The sequence below is a fragment of the Aethalodelphis obliquidens genome, unplaced genomic scaffold (genome assembly GCF_003676395.1).
Source record: "Aethalodelphis obliquidens isolate GAN/ISIS:26980383/991018 unplaced genomic scaffold, ASM367639v1 scaffold32, whole genome shotgun sequence".
In the NCBI taxonomy this organism is placed as follows: Eukaryota; Metazoa; Chordata; class Mammalia; order Artiodactyla; family Delphinidae; genus Aethalodelphis; species Aethalodelphis obliquidens.
This window is the reverse complement of record NW_020837976.1, coordinates 21,800,168-21,823,912: the sequence shown is the minus strand read 5'-3', so window position 1 is coordinate 21,823,912 and position 23,745 is coordinate 21,800,168. Positions and strand designations below refer to the sequence as shown.

The window sequence follows — 23,745 nt, the reverse complement described above, 5'->3', positions numbered from 1 at the left end:
TCTAAAATTCCCTCTTAGAACTGCTTTTGCTGCCTCAGATAGGTTTTGGGATGTTGTGTTCTCATTGTCATTTGTTTCTATATATTTTTTCATTTCCTCTTTGATTTCTTCAGTGATCTCTTGGTTATTAAGTAGTGTACTGTTTAGCCTCCATGTGTTTGTATTTTTTACAGATTTTTCCATGTAATTGATACATAGTCTCATAGCGTTGTGGTCAGAAAAGATACTTGATATGATTTCAATTTTCTTAAATTTATCAAGGCTTGGTTTGTGACCAAAGAGATGATTTTTCCTGGAGAATGTTTCATGAGCACTTAAGAAGAAAGTGTATTCTGATGTTTTTGGATGGAATGTCCTGTAAAGATCAATTAAGTCCATCTTTTTTAATGCATCATTTAAAGCTTATGTTTCCTTATTTATTTTCATTTTGGTTGATCTGTCCATTGGTGAAAGTGGGGTGTTAAAGTCCCCTACTATGATTGTGTTACTATCAGTTTCCCCTTTTATAGCTTTAGCATTTGTCTTATGTATTGACGTGCTCCTATGTTGGGTGTATAAATATTTACAATTGTTATAACTTCTTCTTGGATCGATCCCTTGATTCTTATGTAGTCTTTTTTGTCTCTTGTAATAATATTTATTTTAAAATCTATTTTGTCTGATATGAGAATTGCTACTTCAGCTTTCTTTTGATTTCCATTTGCATGGAGTATCTTTTCATATCACCTCACTTTCTATCTGTATGTGTCCCTAGGTCTGAAATGGGACTCTTGTATACAGCCAATATACAGGTCTTGTTTTTGTATCCATTCAGCCTGTCTACGTCTTTTGGTTGGAGCATTTAATCCATTTACATTTAAGGTAATTATCGATGTGTATGTTCCTATTCCCATTTTCTTAATTGTTTTGGGTTTGTTATTATAGGTCTTTTCCTTCCCTTGTGTTTCCTGCCTAGAGAACTTCCTGTAGCATTTTTTGTAAAGCTGGTGTGCTGGTGCTGGATTCTCTTAGCTTTTGCTTCTCTGTAAAGGCTTTAATTTCTCTGTCCAATCTGAATGAAATCCTTGCTGGGTAGATTAATCTTGGTTGTAGTTTTTTCCCTTTCATCACTTCAAATATGTCCTGCCACTCCCTTCTGGCTTGCAGAGTTTCTGCTGAGAGATCAGCTGTTAACCTTATGGGGATTCCCTTGTATGTTATTTTTCCCTTGCTGCTTTTAATATTTTGTCTTTGCATTTAACTTTTGATAGTTTGATTAATATGTGTCTTGATGTGTTTCTCCTTGGATTTATCCTGTGTGGGACTCTCTGCACTTCCTGGACTTGATTAACTGTTTCATTTCCCATATTAGGGAAGTTTTCAACTATAATCTCTTCAAATATTTTCGCAGTCCCTTTTTCCTTTTTCCTCTCTTCTTCTTCTGGGACCCCTGTAATTCGAATGTCTGTGCATTTAATATTATCCCAGCAGTCTCTGAGACTGTCCTCAATTCTTTTCATTCTCTTTTCTTTATTCTCCTCTGAAGTAGTTATTTCCAGTATTTTATCTTCCAGGTCACCTTTCCGTTCTTCTGCCTTAGTTATTCTGCTATTGATTCCTTCTAGAAGATATTTAATTTCATTTATTATGTAGTTCATCACTGTTTGTTTACTTTTTAGTTCTTCCAGGTTCTTGGTAAATGTTTTTTGTATTTTCTCCATGCTATTTCCAAGATTTTTGATCACCTTTACTGTCATTACTCTGAATTCTTTTTCAGGTAGACTGCCTATCTCCTGTTCATTTCTTTGGTCTGGAGGGTTTTTACCTTGCTCTGTCATCTGCTGTGTGTTTCTCTGTCTTCTCATTTTGCTTCACCTACTGTGTTTGGGGTCTTCTTTTTTCAGGCTGCAGGTTCATATTTCCCATTGTTTTTGGTGTCTGCCCCCAGTGGCTAAGGTTTGTTCTGTGGGTTGTGTAGGCTTACTGGTGGAGGGGACTAAGGTCTGTGTTCTGGTGGATGAGGCTGGATCTTGTATTTCTGGTGGGCAGGTCCGTGTCTGGTGGTGTGTTTTGGGGTGTCTGTGAACTTGTTATGATTTTAGGCAGCCTCTCTGCTAATGGGTGGGACTGTGTTCCTGTCTTGCTAGTTGTTTGGCATAGGGTGTCCAGCACTGTAGCTTGCTGGTCGTTGAGTGGAGCTGGGTCTTGGCATTGAAATGGAGACCTCTGAGAGTTTTTTGCCATTTGGTATTATGTGAAGCTGTGAGGTCTCTGGTAGACCAATGTCCTGAACTCAGCTCTCCCATCTCAGAGGCACAGGCCTGACACCCGGCAGTAGCACCAAGACCCTGTCCTCTGCACAGCTCAGAATAAAAGGGAGAAAAAACAAGGAAAGAAAGAAAAAATAATAATTAAAGTATAAAAAATAAAATTAATTATTAAAAATTTTTAAAAAATTAAAAAATAATAAAAAAAAGAAAGAAAGAAGAGAGCAACCAAAACAGAAAACAAATCCAGCAATGATAACTGGTGCTAAAAACTGTACTAAAACAACAACAACAAAAACGGACTAGACAGAATCCTAGGACAAATGGTAAAAGCAAAGCTATACAGACAAAATCACACACAGAAACATACACATACACAGTTAACAAAAAAGAGAAAAAGGAAAAAAAAATATATCATTGCTCCCAAATTCCACCACCTCAATTTTGGGATGATTCATTGTCTATTCAGGTATTCCACAGGTGCAGGGTACATCAAGTTGATGGTGGAGATTTAATCTGCTTATCCTGAGGCTGCTGGGAGATATTTCCTTTTCTCTTCTTTGTTTTCAGAGCTCCTGGGGTTCAGCTTTGGATTTGACTCCACCCCTGCATGTAGGTCACCTGAGGGCATTTGTTCATCTCTCAGACAGGACGGGTTTAAAGGCGCAGCCAATTCAGGTGCTCTGGCTCACTCAGGCCGGGGGGTGGGAGGGGTACAGAATGTGGTGCAAGCCTGTGGCAGCAGAGGCCGGCGTGAAGTTGCACCAGCCTGAGGCACACTATGTGTTCTCCCTGGGAAGTTGCGCCTGGATCACGGGAACCTGGCAGTGGCGGGCTCCACAGACTTCCAGGAGATGAGGTGTGGATAGTGACCTGTGCTTGCACACAGGCTTCTTGGTGGCTGCAGCAGCAGCCTTAGCATCTCATGCCCATCTCTGGTGGCCACGCTGATAGCTGCAGCTTGCGCCCGTTTCTGGAGCTTGTTTAGGTGGTGCTCTGAATACCCTCTCCTTGCGTACAGCTAAACAAAGGGGCAAGAAAATGTCACTTGCCTCTTCAGCAGTTCCAGACTTTTTCCCAGTCTCCCTACTGGCTAGCTGTGGTGCACTAGCCCCCTTCAGGCTGTGTTCACACAGCCAACCCCAGTCCTCTCCCTGGGGTCTGACCTCCGAAATGGAGCTTCAGCTGCCAGCCCCCACCCACCCTGGTGAGTGAGCCGAGAAGCCTCTCAGGCTAGTGAGTGCTGGCTGGCACCGATCCTCTGTGCATGAATCTCTCCACTTTGTCCTCTGAACCCCTGTTACTGTGCTCTCCTCCGTGGCTCCAAAGCTTCCCCCCCACCAGACACACACCCATCTCCACCAGTGAAGGGACTTCCTAGTGTGTGGAAACTTTTCCTCCTTCCACAGCTCCCTCTCACTGGTGCAGGTCCCATCCCTATTCTTTTGTCTCTGTTTTTTTCTTTTTTCTTTTGCCCTACCCAGGTACGTGGTGAGTTTCTTGCCTTTTGTGGGGTCTGAGGTCTTCTGCCAGCTTTCAGTAGGTGTTCTGTAGGAGTTGTTCCACATGTAGATGTATTTCTGATGTATTTGTGGGGAGGAAGTTGATCTCCACGTTTTACTCTTCTGCCATCTTGAAGGTCTCCTTGGAAAATAGATTTTTAAAGTTAATTTATTTATTGGTTAAACCAAGCTCTCACCATGTGCTACAACTCTTGATCTAGAAGAACTTACAGGCTACACAAGGAGACAGACATGCAAACAAACACTGAAGAAATCAGTAGAGTTGTAAATGCAGCCATTTTGTTTTATTCCAAGAGGTACAGACACAGAAGTAAGGGGAATCTCTTCAGAGTTCACCTTTTGCTTTTGAGTTCTCAGCCTTCCCAATTTTCTAGCATTATGCCCTGCTGGCATTCTCTTTTTCACCATATCCCCACTGCCTGTCAATTGCTCCCATCCCCAATACCACCTCCTTCAGAATCTCAAAATCTGATTTCTAATCTATTCACACTGAGATATAAATGTGGAAGGGTGGACTTGGGGGATGGGCTATATAAAACTCTAGGAATATAATTTTAGGTATAATCTAATGGACAAAAAATATGTTTGTGCAAGGAATATAGTGAGGGGAGGGAGGAGCAGGCCTCAGGTCCTTGTCTAGGACCCCAGACAATGTGTAAAACTAGTACTGGAAACACACATCATGTGGCTATTTGTAATTGGGGCAAGCACTAATGGCTGTATAAACCTTTGCCCTGTCCACGCATGCTGATTCAAAACTCCATGTTCCTCTTTCCTGAAGAATGTAAGCAGTGTGTAAAAAATAGCTTGCATACACTCAAGAATAAATCACATCTGATATCACCTGCCATTTACTGCTATGTTTTTTCCTCCAGTGTTTCAGCCTCCTCTTGCTGTGTAGCTTGGTGTCTTATGGATTTTCTGTGCTTTCAGTGATTTTGGAAGCTGGTGTTGCTTCCTGTAGGTTATCCTCTAGTTGAAGATAATCCCATTAGGATCTATGAAAGAGATATCACAAATTGCTTTCCTCTGTTCAGATGCAATAACAATAATTTGCAAATCAAAACATGGGGACTAACAAAAAAATTTCTTCAAGTAAGTGCTGTGTTCATATTCTTTCACTTTTATAGCAAATAATTCACATTTACTTATATGTTTACTTTATTAAATACTAATACAGTTATACTAATATAGTGATCATTAAAATCATTATTTTAATCAATTACTGTGGTTTGATACTTATATCCTGTTGAAAACTCAGTTTGAACAATAAGCATTTTTTAAGAGGCATGATTCAGTTGGATTCTAGTTGTCAATATTTTGGAATTTTCAGGGCATTTCTATGATATATGAGGAAAACATGTAAGGATGTATGAAAATGGCATAAATAAAAATCTCCTTTGCCCTCTAATTCTCTACAGGAAGAATGATTTCAATAGAATTATGATCATTTTATTGTTTTGTTTTATATTAATTTATTTTAGGTTAGGAAATGAAACTCTTGCATTCCTGCTGGTATGAAACTCTAGTCAGGCAGATGTCTGCTTAATTAAACAACAGCAAAACATTTTGAAAAGCTAATCATAGTAGCTTTGTTTCGTTTTTTGGTTTTTACACTGGTTCATGTGTAAAAATACTTCATAGGTAGCTTCTGATATCCATATACTTCTCAACAACCAGGTTGTGGAATTGGGGAAAGTGGAAAGAAATAGGGGGTTGTACGCAAAATTTCATGATGTAGAAGTCTAGCAAGACTTACTAGGACTATTATGATCACATTTTGAGCTCTCTTTTTTCTCTGTTGTAATACAGCACACATTTGCTGCACCAATGACTCCATTATTCCCTACATGCTTTATATTCCCAACCATATCTTCTCTTTCAGGTCCCTTGTCCTTTATACTACAGTGAAATGAAAGTTACGCAGGCTGACTTCTTGGACCATGTCTCAGTACATGTCTCCTTCCTACATTTGAATTTCTTAGGGTTGTTTTTATTACAAATATTTTCCTATACTTCTTATCTAGTGTCTTCAAACCCGTAGATGGAACATAGATACAATTCAGGCAATACTGATATTGCTTGCAAAATTTTGGGTGTGTACATTTTTAGGCATCTTTCTTGGAGGAGGTTTGTTAATTCTTGATAAATTCTCTAAAAATGACTCAAAAATCTCTTTGTTATATTGTCTAGGCTTATTTTTAAAATAATTAATATAACTTGATCAGCTCATTTCTCTTTACACAGAATCTCTAAATGTCCACATTCTTTAACATCTCACAATGAAATTTAAATTCTTTAAGCTGAAGTTCAAAGCCCTCAAAGATATAACTACTTTTTATTAGAATCATATATGAGTATCTATAATTTTTTAAAAATCTATTGAGCAGTGAGGAAATGATAGTATTTCAACAAATGGAGCTGAATCAATTTGTTAACCATATCCAAATAAATGAAATTAAATTATTAACTCATATCATATACAAAAATTAACTCAAAATGGAATACAGATCAAAGTTTGAGAGCTAAAATTCTACTATTTCTAGAAAGAAACAGGAAAATAATATAGGAGGAAATATTTTAATAGACACTTTTTGAAGAAGATATACAGGTGCAAAATATGCACATGAAAAGATGTTCCAAATCATTAGTCACTATATGCAAATTAAAACAACTTGATATACTATATTCTCACTAGAATGATAAAAATAAAAAATACTGATGATATTAAGTGTTGGGGAAAATATGGAGCAATTTAGACATTCTTATACTGCTGGTGGGAATGTAAAGTGGTTTAACTCCTTTGGAAAAGTTTTACAATTTCTTACAAGTTAAACATACACCTTCACTATGACCCAGCCATTTCATTCCTAGGTACTTGCCCAAGAGAAAATAAAGCATATACAAGAATATTCATAATAACTCTATTTATAATATCTCTAAACTGGAAGCAACTCAAATGTTTATCAACAGGTGAATGGATAAAAAAATATCCATACAATGGAATAGTACTTGATATTATAAAGTAATGAAACATTGACATATGCAGTGATGGGCTGGATTTGGTTGGAACTGGCTCATGAGAAATGATTGTGTTCATCTACTCCCACCTTTGAGATCAGTGACATCATGTTAGTAGCTTGAAATCAGTCATAGGGGTAAATATTACACCATGTAAATCAGTGAGTGCTACAAATCAGTCCCCTTGCTCACTGCCACCAGAGAGCTGATTGTTAAATATTTACCAGAATGTAAGTTAATGCATGTAAAAATGTGAATGAAAATAAAAGTCATTATGATGAATGAAAGAAAATAGACCATAAAGAAGCATGATTCTATTTATATGAAATTCTAGGAAATGCAAACTTATCTATAGATCTGGAAAACATATCACTGGTTGTCTAGGGACTGGGGGAGGAATGAATTACAAAGGGCTATGAGGAAACTTTTGGAGTCAATGTATATGTTCATTGATGGTGATGATGCTTTCACAGGTGTGTACATATATCAAAACTCATCAAATTGTATATTTTATTGTGTGCAATTTATTGAATGTCAACTATACCTCAATAATGATGAAAAAATCCACTAGAGCACAAAATTATCTACTTCTTATTGCCAGATTATACTTTATTGACCTCCTCAGCACTTTTTGTTAACTCTCTATTTTCTTCTGGATTTTTGTCTCCCTTTCCTTATTTTTCCTCTATGTCCATATAAAGTCCCCTGTGCAAACTTGCTCCATCACAGAATGGACAGAACACAGGACATCTGACACTAGATACATGAGATAAATAGCAGTTTATTGGTCACATACTGTGAAGTATATTAGTCACATGAGTTGTGAAGTCCAGGCAGAAGGAGACTGCATGCTGCACAGAGAAACACAGGGGTTGCATTCAGGAACACAGTGAATAACTATTGGCTGTGGGAGGCAGATTTTGTAGTATCAAGAGAGTGAGATGACCCTTGGCTCCTCAGGAAGGATGTGATTTACTTATTTAAATAATTTTATCAGCTGTGGGAACTGAAACCATGTCCTCACAGATAAGAAGGAACTATTCCTTATCCTCTTCATTAAAAGGATTGTTTGGTTAGGGAACTTTATCCATAGGAGTAGAGTCATGAGAAAACTTATGTTTAGGTCATTCAAGATTCTCCTGGTTTTGGAGGTCAATGCAGCACATAATATTGGACATTAATTTAATTTAATTTTTTTAATTTAAAATTTTTATTTTTTCCATTCTTTTTCAAATTATTTTCCCATTTAGGTTATTACAGAATATGAGCAGAGTTCCCTGTGCTATACAGTAGGTACTTGTTGGTTATCTATTTTAAATATAGTATGTACATGTCAATCCCAAACTCCCAAGAGTTTGGATGGACCTAGAAATTATCATACTAAGTGAAGTAAGTCAGACAGAGAAAGACAAATATGATATGATATCACTTATATGAGGAATCTTTAAGAAAAATAATATAAATGAACTTATCTACAAAATAGAAACAGACTCACAGACTTAGAGAATGAACTTATGGTTACTGGGGGGAAGAGCAGTGGGGAGGGATAGACTGAGAGTTTGGGATTGACCTGTACACACTATTTTATTTTTTTAAAAATTTGTATTGGAGTATAGTTGATTTAAAATGTTGTAGACCTTAATTTTAGATGTTACACCACAGTTATGTGTCCCAAACAGTGAATATCATAATCATCACTAATATTTATTGGCCAGTTTCTATTTGTTAGGCATCTGTTCTAAAAGTATTACAAGTATTATGTCTTTTAATTAAAAAAAAAAAACCTTTGATGTAGAAACCATAAGAGACCATTTTAAACACACACAAAAACTGAGACATAGAAAGGTTACCCAATTTTCTCAATTCAGTTAGTAAATATTAGAACCAGAATTTGAACCCCAACTTACCCAATGCCAAAGTCCTTGGAAAATGCATGATGCAGCATAATAGAAAGAAATTATTAGTCAGTGACTTATGTTTCAGTTAAATCCAGCACTGATATATTATGAATAAAATACCAAATATGCTTACACTTTTAAGACACATTCAAGTGATTTTATACGCAGAGGGAGTTACTTTGGACTCTGATCCTAGATCCTGATCCCATTAAAAAGATGGAAAAGGGGCTTCCCTGGGGACACAGTGGTTGAGAGTCTTCCTGCCGATGCAGGGGACACGGGTTCGTGGCCCAGTCCGGGAAGATCCCACATGCCGCGGAGCAGTTGGGCCCGTGAGCCATGGCCGCTGAGCCTGCACGTCCGGAGCCTGTGCTCTGCAATGGGAGAGGCCACAACAGTGAGAGACATGCATACCACAAAAACAAAAGTTGGAAAAACAGTAAAGGTTTACGAAGACAGGTGGGCACAAGCTCAGAGAGGCAAACCACAACTTTAAAACGTGAGTCTATGTTCTTTCACCTAGGATATATCATGTTTGGAAATACGATATTACAAAAATACCTAATAAAAATATGAAATTAAGTGAACTAAAGATTCCAGGATATAAATGAGCTAATTTTTATTGTTTGCATGCAACATCACCCAAGATGGAGTCAGGCTTTACCTGGTAGAGATATGAAGTCAATCATTAGACATTGATATTACACAAAAAGTCATAGACATAAAGATAGACAGACAAAACATAAACATCAAGAATGATGACATGGGACATATTTCCATCTCTGGGGGAACTGATGACCTTCCTGGTGGTCTTCACAATTTCAGTTTAAAATTAGAGACAGAAGTTAAATTGCAGTGGGTTAATGTACAAATGACAGATGAGGGAGAGGAGAAATTTAAGGCTACTTTGTTAAGAAGAGGTTAATATAGTAAAGGTGGAAGAATGAAGTTAATTATAAGATCTACACAGGACTTTTAAGTATGGTAGATGTTTAAACATATTTTAGGCAAAGGGAGAAAGAAATCGAAACTTCCAAAGAGAAAGTGTAGTTAATAGAAAAAGTGTTTCAATTTTAGTCTACGCTGAGCAAGAAAAAAAGAAAGGAGTGAAAATTAAAATCTAAAGGACCTTTACATGGAAGAAAAATGTGTGGTGATGGCCTTAAAGTATTGAAAAGATAGCAGAAGAGCTGGTGTGGGAGTAAGGTCAGGGGTAGAAACAATAAAAACCTGAGAACAGATACTGGAAGCTTAGAGCCTAAGATTTTGGAGATAAAGAAATTCTCAGCAGGGTTTGCTATTATTTCTAGGAGTCCAAAACCATTGTTTTCTTTCTCTGCCTACATTAAAACTTATATAAATCACTTTCTGTCATTTCTGTAATACACAGTTTCCTCCTGGCATACTACACCAGAGAACCTTTGGACTGGCATTATCTTCTAATTACAACATACCTGGGACTAAATATGAAAATATGGATCTGGATTAAAATGAGAGTATGACTTGATGGATATTATAAAATAAAATCCATTATTTTTTCAGACTTTATTCTTATGTCTTAAATTCCAATGTCTTTTACTTATTTTGAAATTGAGTGCTAGGCACTGTGCTAAATACAGAAACTTTAAGTGAGAGTGAGAACAATAATAACCCCTGTTCTTATGGACTAAACTTACTTTCCAAATGCATCACACTTTGAAATTGGGTTCAGAAACAGGAAGGCCTAGAGCAATGCAACTCAAAATGTGGTCCATGAACCTACATCAATTCAGGAACTGTTTGATATCTGTGGGCAATGAGTAGTGAAATTGAGATTGAGCATGTAAAAATGTTTGGATCAATTTATAAAATTAAATTTATGTGTGTGGAATATAATAATAAAAAATGAGGGACTCAATTGCATTTTATATGTCATTGTTGTGTTTGTATTTCATTTTCCTACACGTTTATTTTTATTTTTTTTCTAAAAGTAGCACTTATATTGAGAGAACAAATAAGGCAGGCGTTCACCACAGGTAAGGTAGTTTAAGAAGCACTACCTTCCCAACACTCTCAGGCAGATTTTTGGTAAGAAATGCTTTGCACTTCAGGTTTGCAGGGCTTATATTCTTGCTACCACTGCCATACTTCGCATAATAAAAGTCCTCACCATAATGCCATGGATTCTGTATTCACACATCAAGGCCATTGACTTATGTAGAAGCCTATGAGTAATAACACCAATATAAAATGAAATTTTAGAGGGCAATTTTTTTAAACTCCAGAAAATATTCCATTTTTGTAGTTAATTTCACTATCAATTCAAAAATAAATTTACTCTTAACTCCTAAGTTAAATTACTTAGATATATATCATTGACTTTCAGGATTAATTTTGAATATGTTATGTTAGCTGTGGTTATGGTAGATGAGTCTATTAAACACCTCCTTTATAAGGCATATGAGTGCAAGTAAAGTGATTCCAAAAAGTGTAATTCAATACTGGTAAGTATAAATGTATTTGAATTGGATTACTCTGAAGAAATTATCATGCAAAGAATTTTTAATATTTATTTTTATTTCTTTGAATACACTGCTGTCACTGTTCAAATGAGTAATACTATCTTTTAATTTTTGAAATTTTATGGGATAATTTAGTCAAAAAGCCAGGTTTCAATTCTCTCAGACAGATAATATACTCAGACAATGAAAGTATAAGTGATTTAACTTCAGGCAAAATGTTATATGAAAACACATTAAAGCTAACACTTGATGCTGAAATGAAAAGCAGGCACAGGACACAACAATAAAAACAATGCCTGGTTGTAATTGTGGCCAATATGATGAAGTAAGAAGACCCTGACATCACCTCATCTCATGGGCATACCAAAATTACAGCTATTTAAGGAGAAACTATTGATGAGAAAGACATAAATATAACAGAAAAGATCTTTAACAACTAAAGATATAAAGAAGGCACCGTGATGAGATGAACAGGATAGGCAGAAAAGTAGTATAGACATCCCCAAGTGGGCAACCCACAAACAAGAAGATAGCTACAATTGCAGAGGTTTTTCTCAAGAAGCATGTGTCTGAGCTCTACATTGGCCTGCCCAGCCCTGGGGTCTTGCATTAGGAAGATGAGCCCCTAGAATATTTGGCTTTGAAAGCCAGTGGTGTTTATTTTCAAGAGAGGCAGAAGGCTGTAAGAAATAGAAGGCCACTATTAAAGGGTAAACACAAAACCTCACACACTCCAGCACCTAGGATTGAGACAATAATTAGAAAGGAGCCTGGGTCAGACCACCTGCTGATCTTGGAGAGCCTTCTGGGGACGTAGAGACTGGCAGAAGCCATCTTGGGAGCTTATTCTGCAATGAGGACAGATGTGCTGGGAAATACCACTTTGGAGTGCTCCCTCTAGCTTATTAGTAATGGGCCTGAGACCCACACATCAACCTGTCAACACTAGTACTGTGATACTGCAGGAGAAGCAACAAGCCAGTCAGGGACACAGCCTCACCTAATAGCAGGCTGGCTGCCTTAAGACACCCTAAGCCCACAGTCATCCTGGAACATGGCCCTGTCCATCAGAGGACCCAGGATACAGCCCTGCACACCAGTGTGCTGGCACTAGCTCAAGGACCTGAAGAGCCCTACATCTGGGGACCTCAGGACCCTCTTCATTCACCAGAGAGCTGGCAGTAACCCTGGGGCCAACCTCACCCATTAGTGGGCAGGCACCATAGTCACAACACACTGGGCCCTGGTCCTGCTCATGAGTGGGCCAACACACCAACACTGGGACAGCCAGGGCCCTGCTGCAAGAGACATTGGGACCAGGCTTCACCCACCAGTGAGCCAGCACTAGTCCTGGAAAGAAATGTCGGGAGTCTAGAAATCAAACACACACACACACACACACACACACACACAAAGACTGCAGAAAACCATAAATATGTGGAAGCAGTATACTGCTAAACAACCAAATGGTCAATTAAGAAATCAAAGAGAGAATCAAAACACACACAAGTGGACCAACACCAGCTCCAGACACTTGATCCATGCAGCCAGAGAACCTAGGACTTGGTTGGTTCCTAGCTGGCACTAGCTCCAGGGACTAGCCTCACCCACTATGGGTGGGCATCAACCACAGGATGCTGTGAACCTTGGGTTTGCCCACAAGCAGGCCAATATTAGCTTTGGGAAATTTTAGCAATCCTCAGCTGGCTACTCTGGGGTCCAGCCTTATCCAACAGAGGGCTGATGCAAGATTCAGAACACCCCAGGCCCTGCAGCCACTGAATCAGGAACCTGTCTTGCCTACCAGTAGGCTGACATGAGTCCCAGGACCCACAGGACCCTGAAGCCAGAGACCCAGGGACCTGGATCATCCCACCAGTGGGCTAGCATTAAATGGAGTCCCCTGTTTACCCTGGACCCATCTACCAGCAGTTCAACAGAAGCTCTGAGACATTTTGGCCCTCTCAGCCAGGTGTGTTGAGATCCAGCCCCACTCACCAGCAGGCTGACATGAGAAGTAATCAACAGTAAATTAGAAGACACAAAGGAATGGATCAGGGAGCTGGAAGACAGAGTAGAAGAAATCACTGAAGCTGGACAGAAAGAAGAAAAGAAAGAAATGAGGACAGTTAAAGAGACCTTTGGGACAACATCAAGTGTACTAACATTCACATTATAGGCGTCCCAGAAGGAGAAGAGAGAGAGAGAAAGGACCAGAGAACATATTTTAAGACATATAAGCTGAAAATTTCCCTATCCTGGGAGAGGAAACAGACACCCAGCTCTAGGAATAACAGAGATTCCCAAACAGAATCAACTCAAAGAGAACCACACCAAAACATATGGTAATTAAAACGACAAAAATTAAAGGTAAAGAGGGAACAAAGCAGCAAGGGGAAAACAACAAGTTAAAAACTAGGAAACTCCCAAAAGGCTATCTGCTGACTTCTCAGGAGAAACTCTGCAAGGCATAAGTGAGTGGACTATTTAAAGTGATAAAAGGAAAGGAGCAAACTTACAATCAAGAATACTCTACCTGGAAACAGTATCATTCAGATTTGAAGGAGAGATCAAAAGTTTTAGAGACAAGCAAAAGCTAAAAGAGTTTAGCACCAGCCCACCAGCTGTGTAAGAAATGCTAAAGGGGCTCCTCTAAACACAAAAGAAAAGTCCACAACTGGAAATATAAAAATTAAAAAGGGGACTTCCCTGGTGGTGCAGTGGTTGAGAGTCTGCCTGCCGATGCAGGGGACATAGGTTCTTGCCCCGGTCCAGGAAGATCCCACATGCCACGGAGTGTCTAGGCCCATGAGCCATGGCCACTGAGTCTGTGCGTCCGGAGCCTGTGCTCCACAACAGGAGAGGCCACAACAATGAGAGGCCCGTGTACTGCAAAAAAAAAAAAAAAAGAAATTAAAAAGGAAAAATCTCATTGGTAAAACCAATTATACAGTGAAAGTAGTCTGCATATAAACCTCATGGTAACCACAAACCAAATATCTATAATAGATAAACACACAAAAGGAGGAAGGAATCCAAACATGATACTAAAGATAGTCAGCAACCACAAGGGAATAGAGCAAAAGAAGAAGAAACAAAACAGAACCACAAAAAGAACAGGGAAAGAATTTAAAAATGACAATAAGTACATACCTGTCAAACATTGCTCTAAATGTAGATGAACTAAATACTTTAATCAAAGAGAGTGGCTGAATAGATTTTTTAAAAAGACCCATATATATGTTGTCTACAAGAGAGTCACTTGAGATTTAAAGACACACAGTAACTGAAAATGAGGGGATGAAAAAAGTTATTTCATGCAAATGGAAATAAAAGTACATTTGGAGTATCTATACTTATATCAGATAGACTTTAAAACAAAGACTGTAACAAGAGACAAGGACATTACATAATGATGTAGGGATCAGTCCAAGAAGAATATAACAATTGAAAATATATATGTACCCAACATAGGAGAACCTAAAGGCATAAAGCAAATATTCACAGATAAAAAGAAAGACATTGACAATAATACTAGGGAATTTGAACACCCCACTTATATCTAAGGGCAGATCATCTAGACAGAAATCAATAAGGAAACACTGGCTTTAAAAATCACATTACAAAAGATGGACTTAATAGATATATAAAGAACAGCTCATCCCAAAGCAGAGAGAATACACATTCTTTTCAAGTGAACAAGGAACATATTCCAAGATAGATCACATGCAAGGCCACAAAACAAGTTTCAGTAAATTTAAGAAAACTGAAATAATATCAAGTATCTTTTCTGACCACAATGCTATGAGTCTAGAAATCAAACACACACACACACACACGCACACACACACAAAGACTGCAGAAAACCATAAATATATGGAAGCAGTATACTACTAAACAACCAAATGGTCAATTAAGAAATCAAAGAGAGAATCAAAAAATATCTGGAGACAAATGAAAACACAATGATCCAAAATCAATAGTTTGGCTTTTCCTCAGCACTGCCTACAGAGATGACAACCATCACGAACTCAGCATCATGGCTGCCCTCAGACCCCTTGTGTAGCCCAAGATCATCAGAAAGAGGATCAAGAAGTTTATCCAGCACCAGTGAGACCAATACGTCAAAATTAACTGTAACTGGTAGAAACCCAGAGGCAGTGAAAACAGGGTGTGCAGGAGATTCAAGGGTCAGATCTTGACGCTCCACATCTGTTATGACAGCAACAAGGAAATAAAGCACGTGTGCTTCTGGAAGTTCCTGGTCCACAATATCAACAAGCTTGAAGTGCTTCTAAGGTGCAAAATATCTTACTGTGCTGAGATTGTTCACAACGTCTCCTCCAAGAACTGCAAAACCACCGTGGAAAGAGCAGCCCAGATGGCCATCAGAGTCACCAATCTCAATGCCAGCCTGCATAACAAAGAAAATGAATAGATAGCTCAGGTGTATATTGTGTTTGTGTTAATAAAACCACGAAACTCAGAAAAAAATCAATGGGATGAGCAAGAGTGATTCTAAGAGGGAAGTTATAGCTATGCAGGCCTACCTCAAGAAACAAGAACAATTTCAAATAAACAATCTAAACTTACACCTAAAAGAACTAGAAAAAGAAGAATCAACAAAACCCAAAGTTAGTGGAAAGAAATAATGAAATCAGAGCAGAAATATACAAAATAGACTAAAAAAAAAAAAAAAAGAAAAGAGAAAAGATCAATGCAGCTAAAAGCTAATCCTTTGAAAAGATAATCAAAATTGGTAAATCTTAGCCAGAATAATGAAGGAAAAAAGAGAGAGGACCCAAATCAAAAAAGTGAAAAGGGAGAAGTTACAGCTGACACCACACAGATATACAAAGGATTACAAGAGATTACTACAAACAATTATATGCCAATTAAACAGACAACTTAGAAGAAATGGACAAATTCCTAGAAATTTACAAAATCCCAAGACTGAAATAGGAAGAAATAGAAAATATGAAGAGACCGATTATCAGTAATGAAATTGAATCAGTAATTTAAAGCCTTCCAACAAACAAAAGTTGAGGGGGAATGACTTCTACCAAACATTTGAAGGAAAGTTAGCACCTATCCTTCTCAAATTGTTCCAAAAATTTCAGAGGAGGGAATGGTTCCAGACTTATTCTAGGAGATCTGCATCACCTGACACCAAAACCAGACAAGGTTATCACAGGAAAAGAAAATTGCAGGCCAATATCACTAATGAATATAGATGCAAAAATCCTCAACAAAATAGTAGTCAATTGAATTCAGCTATACATTACAAGGATCATACATCATGACCAAGTGGGAGTTATCCCAGATATACAAGGATGGTTCAGTTTCCACAAATCAATTAATGTGATACACCACATTAACAAATTGAAGAATAAAAATCATATGATCATCATAATAGATGCTTTTGACAAAATTCAATATCCACTTGTGATAAAATTCTCCACAGAGCAGGTACAGAGACAATATACTTCAACATAATAAAGGCCATGTATGACAAGCCCACAGCAAACACCATACTCAACAATTAAAAGATGAAAGCATTTCTTCTAAGATCAGGAATAAGACAAGGATGCCCATTCTCACCACTTTTATTCAAACTAGTATTGGAGATCCTAGCCATGACAATCAGCAAAAAAGAAATAAAAAGAATCCAAGTTGGAAAGGAAGAAATAAAGCTGTCACTGTTTGCTGATGACATGGAAATAGCATGATGACATGCTATTAATGGAAAATCCTAAAGACACCACTAAAAAACTACTAGAACTCATCAATAAATTGAGAAAGGACCAGGACACAAAATTAACATTAAAAATCTGTTGCATTTTTGTACACTAATGAGAAAGAGAAATAAGAAAACAATCCCATTTGCAATCACATCAAAAAAGAATAACATACCTAGGAATAAGTCTAACTAAGGAGGTAAAAGTCATGTACTCTGAAAACTGTGAGACACTGATGAAAGAACTTAAAGACTACATCAATGGAAAGATATACTGTGTTCATTTATTTGAAGAATTAACACTGTTAAAATGATCATTCTACCCAAGGCAACCTACAGATTCACTGCAATCCTTATCAAAATACTAATTAAATTTTTCACAGAACTAGAATAAATAATTCTAAAATTTATATGGAAACACAAAGTACCCTGAATCACCAAAACAATCTTGAGAAAGATGAACAAAGCTGGAGGTATCATGTTCCCTGATTCCAAACTCTACTACAGCTACAGTCATCACACAACACTTGTTTGGCACTAGCACAAAAACACACACATAAATGAATGGTTCAAAACAGAGAGCCAAAAAATAAAGCAATGTTTATATGGGCAATCAATTCTATGAGAAAGTAGGCAAAAATATCCAATGGGGAAAAGACAGCCTCTTTAATAAATGATGTTGAGAAAACTGGACAGGTACATGCAAAAGAATCAAACTTTACTACTTTCTCACACCATATACAAAAATTAACTAAAAAATTATTAAAAACTTAAATGTAAGACCTGAACTCATTAATCTCAAAGAAGAAAATATAGGCAGTATGCTCTTTGACATCAGTCCTAGTAATATTTTTTGTGTGTGTCTCCTTAACCATGAGAACTAAAAGCAAAAATAAACAAATGGGACTGCATCAAACTAAAGAGCTTTTATTCAGCAAAGGAACTATCTATAAAACAAAAAGGTCAACTACAGTATGGGATGAGATATTTGCAAATGATATCTGACATTGTCTTAATGTCCAAATCATACAAAGAACTCATATAACTCAACTTCAAAAACAAGCAACCTGATTAAACAATGGAGAGAGGAGATGAATCGATGTTTTTCCAAAGAATATATACAGAATGGCCAACAGGGGCCTGACAAGAATTCAACATCACTAACTATCAAGGAAATGCAAATCAAAACCACAATGAGATAACAGGTTCTATCATCTGAAAAGCTATCATCAAAAAGACAACTGTATTGGCCAGGATGTTTAGAAAAGAGAACCCTTGTGCACTGTTTGTGGGAATGTAAATTGATGCAGCCACTATGGAAAATAATATGGAGGTTCCTAAGAAAACCTATAAATGGAATGACCACAGGATCCAGCAACTCCACTCCTGGATATTTACCTGAAGAAAACAAAAACTCTAATTTAAATAGATATATGTACCCCAATGTTCATTGCAACATTAACTACAATAGCCAAGATATGGATGCAACCAAAGTGCAATAGATGAATTGACAAAGAAGACTGTGTATGTATACAATGGAATATTACTCAACCATGAAAAAGAAAAAATCTTGCCATTTAAAACAGCATAGATGGACCTAGAGGGTATTATGCTAAGTGAATTGTCAGACAGAGAAAGAAAAATAATTTGTGGTTTCATTTATATGTAGAATGTTAGAAATAAACCAGCATAACAAACCAAAAGCAGATCACAGATTCAGAGAAAAATTAGATGCTTGCCAGAGGGGAGGGGGTGGGAGGAGGAGAGAAATATGTGAGAGATATTATGAGGTACAAACTTCCAGTTGTAAAATAAGTGTCATGGGTAGGTAATGTATAGTGTGGGAAATATAATCAACAATTATGTAATATCTTTTCATGGTGACGTATGGTAAATAGGATCACCTTTTGATCATTCTGAAATGTATAGAAATATCAAATCACTATTTCATGTTCCAGGAACTAACATAGTGTTGTAGGTCAATTATACTTCAAAAACAGATAGATAAAGTCATAGAAATTAGAGATCAGATTTTTGGTTACCAGAGGCAGCATGTTGGGGGAGGGAGAGTTGGAGAAAGGCAGCTGAAAGTTACAAACTTTTAGTTATCAGATAAATAAGTATAGGGATGTAATTCACACTATGATAAATATAATTAACACTATTGTACATTATATATGAAAAGAGAGTAAATCCTGAGCTCTCATCACAAGAAGATATATTTCTCTATTTTTAAAATTTTGTATCTTTAAGAGATGATGAATGTTCACTAAATTTATTGTGGTAATTATTTCACAATGTATATAATTTAAATCATTATGCTATACACTGAAACTTACACAGTGCTGTATATCAATTATATATAAATAAAACAGGAAGAAAAAAAATCATAAAAAAGAAAGGTACCCAGAAATGCAAATTCTCTGCCACATGACCATATGTTTCAGAGATTGTGTAGAACTCCTAATCATTTTCTTTAAGGATTTGATCACAGTTAAATACAAATTTACTTGGGTAAGATCATTTAACAGACTAACTAGGTGTCTATAATTTTAGAGATGGAAGATGCTATAGAATTGTCATTTTGCTATCCTCACTTTACTTCTCTTTCCTCTCCTTTCTGCTGAATTTCTCTCTTCTCATTTCTTACTTCATTTTTCCCCACACCCCCTTTCCTTTCTTCTTTGGTGTTCTAAGATGTGTTCACAATTTAAAATCTGTACATATAAACCAGTAAGAACATATTTGAAATTTTAAAAGTTCAGAAGAAAAATATTTTTGTAGGTGCTTTTCTTAGTAAAGGGGTCAGCATAAATAATAAAATTTACTTCAGGGCTATATGCCATTTTTTAAAGGAAAAATGATCTTCTTGGTAATGGAAAGTAAAATCTGGAGTAGTTTTCAAGGAAGAAAAATATGGTTCAAAGATTAATAATACATAATAAGTTAACATAATTTAAATGTTTCATGAGCAATCTGAGAGTAGAGTTTCAAGAGCCAGACCTCAAGTAGGAAAGAAGGTGGGAGAAAATTTCTGCAAGGAGAGGGACTAGGTCACTGTTACATGACAGCAGTGGATGTCTAGTCACTATTGTCAGTGACTGACAGTAGTCAGTGCAAAAAGTCCTTGTGCTGATCATGGACAAGGACATTAGGAACACTTCAAAAGGGAAAAGTTTCTCTTATAGTATGTCTTGCCTGAAGCATAAAAATTTACATTTGGATTTCATTCCAACTGTTTCTAACCTGCTGAAGCTAATATTGGAACATGAAATTTGACCCTAGTACACCAGACCATTACTGAAACTAACTGAATATTTTCCTGACTAAGGAACAAATAAATTATTTTAACCAACTGTATACAGGCCTATGGACTCATTCTATCCTCTCCAATGTGCTAGCTTTCAGTGCTAATTAGCATAATGATCATGAGCTCCTTTTCAGTCTGCAAGATACCTGAGCTTTCCCTTCACCAAAATACACAGTGAATCTAATAACAGTGCATATTTCCTTTGCTTGACATAGCTGTGTAATTTTTAGCTTTGTTGGCATTTGTTTTATTTGGCAGACTTACAGCTAATACTTAATTTGAAAACATTTTTTACTGTCCTCTATTTCCCTTTCTTATCTCCAAACTTTAGCTAAAATTCCAGTAAACAAGAGTATTTCCTTAGTACTGTTTTTGGAAATGTCTCCTAAAACCCCACTTTTATTCTCTTCTACCTGTAAAAGTTCTCCTTAATCTTCCATTAATCTGACCCTTGAACTAGTCATGCAGTTCTATCTCTTATTCCCATGACAATAAACTTCAATTACTCCTGCTTAAAGGATAAAATTCAAACTCCCAGAGTTTCATTAAAGAGTTGTCAAATCTTGTCCTACAACATGTTTCCAGTCATATTTATTTCTAGTCTTCTGAATTTATGCATTGTTGGTTTCTTTAAAATCTATTATTATTTGAATCTGCCCAACTCAATTACTTCCTTATTTCTTCAAGTTCCATCTTTCATCTAGAATATCACGTTTGCCTCTTCAAACTCTACTGATGTTTAAGGACCTGATTAAAGTCCTTCCATATCCAAAAAGCCTTTGAGAGCTTACCTCTAGTTATTGCTCACATTCCCTGAAGTCCTAGTTTTCATTACATATGCCATTTATGTGGTGACTAAGTATGTACTATCTGATAGTCTCTTTTGACTTGTGATTCTGTATTGTAATTTAGCTTTCCACTGGCTTTTATCAAATTTGATAGGGACAAAGTACAGGGACAAAGTTGGTGACTAATTCCACTAGGAGACTTGTAAGTAAAGAAAAAAATGGGAGACCCCTGTAAGTTAATGATTATTCAAGAAAGCAACTTTGCTTAACCACAAAACCAAGCAGCCGTGCTTAGCAAAAGAACATGCCACAGAAGCATGAGACATGCCTCAAAACAATTAAACAATGGTGGCATAAGGCCCACATCCTGCCCAGTGAGCTCAGTAAGTTAATGATCCCTAGGACATGCTCCTCTGCTTGCACTAAAAACAAAAATATAAGGAAAAGGTGACATTGTACTAAAACCTGAGATGATTTACCATTTTTAACATATGTTATCACCTTTTTGCTCATTTCCATTGCACCATGACAGTCCTGGTTTGTCCATGTAGGGACAAGAAAACGCCTTGGCCCAACATGGAGGAAGAACTGATGATGGAAGTGTGATATTTACTCAAGAATGAGGAAGAAGGTGGTCTTTTCCCTCTCCCCACCAAGTTTTATGCATTAACCCCCTATAAAATTTTCCTTTGATTATAAAACTGTAGCCCACTAAGTTCTCGGGGCATGGCACCCTCTCATCCACCCACTTGTAAGCCTCACAATCATCCTATTCTAATAGATCACTTATCTATCACTTTGCCTCTCACTGAATTCTTTCTGTGCTGAGACATAAAGAACTGGAGCTTGTCAGAGCCCCACAATATGTCACCTAGTGCAACGGCCCCCAACGCTTTTTGTCACCAGGGACTGGTTTTGTGGAGGACAATTTTTCCATGGACAGATGGGGGAAGGAGTAATGCAAGCAGTAATGCAAGCAGTAATGCAAGCAATGGGGAGTGATGGGAAGTGACAGACAAAGCTTCACTTGCTCACCTGCTACTCATCTCCTGCTGTGCGGCCTGGTTCCTAATGGGTCACAGACCAGTCCCGGTCCACAGTCTGGGGGTTGGGGACCCCTGATCTAGCAGCTTCAAACTTATGTCACATGAACTTCTTTTCTTTTATGCATCTGTGTATTTTCCTCAGTAACTAAAGTATTTTCCTCAGTCCAACTGTTGAGTTTAGTAAAGATTGTTGAGCACCTATGATAAAGCAGACATCATTCTAGGCTCAGGGTGTACCACAATCAAGATGTACTGTGTTAAAATTTTGGTTACATATAATCTGTGAATTTAAGCAGCTTCAAACCACAAATATTTATTTCTCACTGAAGCAACCTGGTTATCATAGATTGTCTAGGCATCCTATGCACTCCCAGATGCAGGCTTCCAGAGCAAACACCTTCTGGAACATAGCTGTATCTTGGCAAAGAGAAAGGAAGGATTGTAAGTCTCACACTGACTCAATGTTTTCCACATGGAAGTGCTATGCAGCACTTCTGCTCACATTTTTACTGGTAAAACAAGTCACATGTTCAAACCTTATATCAAGGGTGTAAGGAAGTGAAATCCTACCATATGCCCATGAATGGAACTTGAAATATTTAGTACTGTGGGCAGACAGCATGCAATAGAGACATATGTGTCACACACTACTTCAACGTAAGAAAAACACAACTTCACGTGGTAACCAATTGCCTATTAATATCTCATAAATTTTACGCATAGTAGTGGGTACTATTGAAATATACCCTATGTATTCATTTGACTGGCATTTATGTATTCTGTATATTTTCCTACTTCTAATGATTGAATGCTTATTAGATAATACTTGATAATAGTGAAGGATGACTGCATAATAGTCACAGCTTGTTCCTTCATCATATGCTCAAAATAGTTAAGCTTTAGAATTAAGCACTAGTCAAAGCTGAATGAAAATAAGAAACACTCAATTTAATTATTTCATGGTCTAGTCTCTGGAAAGAAGAACTAGTTAAAGCAGATAAAAATAATTTAGAACTAAGAATAATCTTATACTTGTTTTTAAAGTTTACTTAAAAGATGTGAATTTGTTTAGAAAATATGCTACCTGAAACAGAGGTTTGGGACAATGTTGTTTGTTATTCAAAATAATGTAAAATACATTAATTGCATTAACCCCTCATAAAATTCAGAGTCTTTGGGTGCATCCTCTCACCTGAGTGCCTGATGGAAGAGGAACCTTGCCATCTGCATTTTATTGCCTGTCCATTTTCTTCCATAAAAAGTAATCCTGTGAAACTCTGGAAGGTTTCATGCCAAGTAGTACTTCCCAGAACTTCTGCTGCCAGTTTCCTTGTCCTCATAGTGAGACAGAGCCATCCTCTGCCTCTGCAGGAGGCCCTCCAACACTAGCAGAAGAGAAGAAACAGTAATCTAATATACAGGCAGAACTCCTAGATTAATGTGCTAATTAGGCACCTGTCCCTCAGGCGGATGCCTATGATATAAGCATGTGAGCCTCCTTCACTTGATGTCTGGACACCATCTGTTGCCTCTGCTGGACCTTGGGGTAGCCGTGTCGATGAAAGGCTCTTGATACTGCAGCCAGGAGTCAGTGCTGTGGCTCTGAGGTGGGAGAGCCAACTTCAGGACACTGGTCCACAAGAGACCTCACAGCTCCACATAATACCAAATGGCG

The 23,745-nt window shown here is 37.3% G+C and overlaps 1 pseudogene; it reads left to right on the top strand.

The window, feature by feature from the left end:
• Positions 1–15,228: 15,228 nt before the first annotated feature.
• LOC113631273 (60S ribosomal protein L32 pseudogene) lies at positions 15,229–15,627 on the top strand (annotated as a pseudogene).
• The last annotated feature ends 8,118 nt before the right edge of the window (positions 15,628–23,745 follow it).